This window comes from Corylus avellana, chromosome ca1, assembly GCF_901000735.1.
Source record: "Corylus avellana chromosome ca1, CavTom2PMs-1.0".
Classification (NCBI taxonomy): domain Eukaryota; kingdom Viridiplantae; phylum Streptophyta; class Magnoliopsida; order Fagales; family Betulaceae; genus Corylus; species Corylus avellana.
This window is the reverse complement of record NC_081541.1, coordinates 18,388,195-18,389,609: the sequence shown is the minus strand read 5'-3', so window position 1 is coordinate 18,389,609 and position 1,415 is coordinate 18,388,195.

Here is a 1,415-nt window from a genome sequence, read left to right as displayed (position 1 = left end):
TGCATTTATAATACTTTTTTAAAAAAAATTAAAAATAAAAAATTTTAAAAAAAAATACTGTACACACGCATATAACACCACAGGACTTGAGAGGCCGTGTTTGTTAATCTCTATTTTTTAGTTTTTAAAACAATTAAAAAAATGAAAAACAAAAGTAAATAAATAAACCAGAATTAAAGAGTGGTAGAGTCACCCCATGGCCAACAAGGGGTGGCCAAACCACCCCCCAAAACCCTTTGGGGTGGCTCGACCACCTCCATATGGCTTGGAGGTGATTTCGGACATCCCATACAACCAGTCTAGGGTGGCCGAACCATCCTCATGACCCTTGAGGATGGTTCGGCCACATTTAAAAAAATTAAAAAAAAAAAAGTTAGGGAGCCACCCCCATTTGACCTCAGGGTGATTTCGGCCAACTCCAAGGGCCACCTCCTTGCTGGCCATGGAGTGTTTTCCCGTCAATCCTTTCTCCTTTTTGATAAAAAAAAATAATAATAATAATAATAATAATTAATTAATTAATTAATTGTTTTAGTAATTAATTGTTTCATTTAGTTTTTTTTAATTTTAATATTACTCATTGTCATGTGTCAATTTTTTACTGAATTAATGTGGACTTCTATCAAATTTTTAGACGGAAGTTAAACAAGAGTGCTAACTTTATCTTAATCAATAAGCGGTTTAATATGAATTAAAACTCAGATAGGTAAAATTAAAATGGTTAAACCACGTATGGTCAAACTTATTTAACCCAAAAATAAATTTACTATTTATCCACAACAAAGATTGAAGTCAGTAATAACACTGTAGTGGGCGTGGACAGCCGAAAATGAAAATTAAAAGCGGGAATTCAATCAAGAAGCGCAGAAAATCGCGTCGAAAAAAAGCCCAACCTACAGTTATTGCGTGGAACAAAAGTCGAGCCTATGGAAAGCGCGTCCTATTTGGCTATTTTTCCACCGTAAATATTGAAGTTAGTAATAGCACTGTACTGGGCGTGGACGGCTGAAACTGAAAATTAAAGCAGGAACTCGATCCAACGGTGTACAAAATCGCGTCGAACAAAAGCCAAGCATATGGAAAGCGCGTCGTGCAAAAGCCGAGCCTACAGTTGGCATGGACGGCTGAAAATGAAGCGTAAAATTAACGCAACCACTTGATCCAACGGCGTAAAAAATTGCGTCGAACAAGAGCCTAGACTACAGTTGGCTGTCCAGGCGATCCCTCCCTCCAAACCATACCTATATAAACACTTTTTACCACTCTATTTTGTCTACTCACTGTACACTCTCTCTCTGTTTCTCTCTCTCTCTCTCTCTCTCTCTCTGTTTCTCGCTCTCTCTCTGTTTCTTGCTCTCTCTGCGATCAAACCAATCTCGCTCCGTGTCTCTCTGCGCTCCAAGGGATGTGGATGC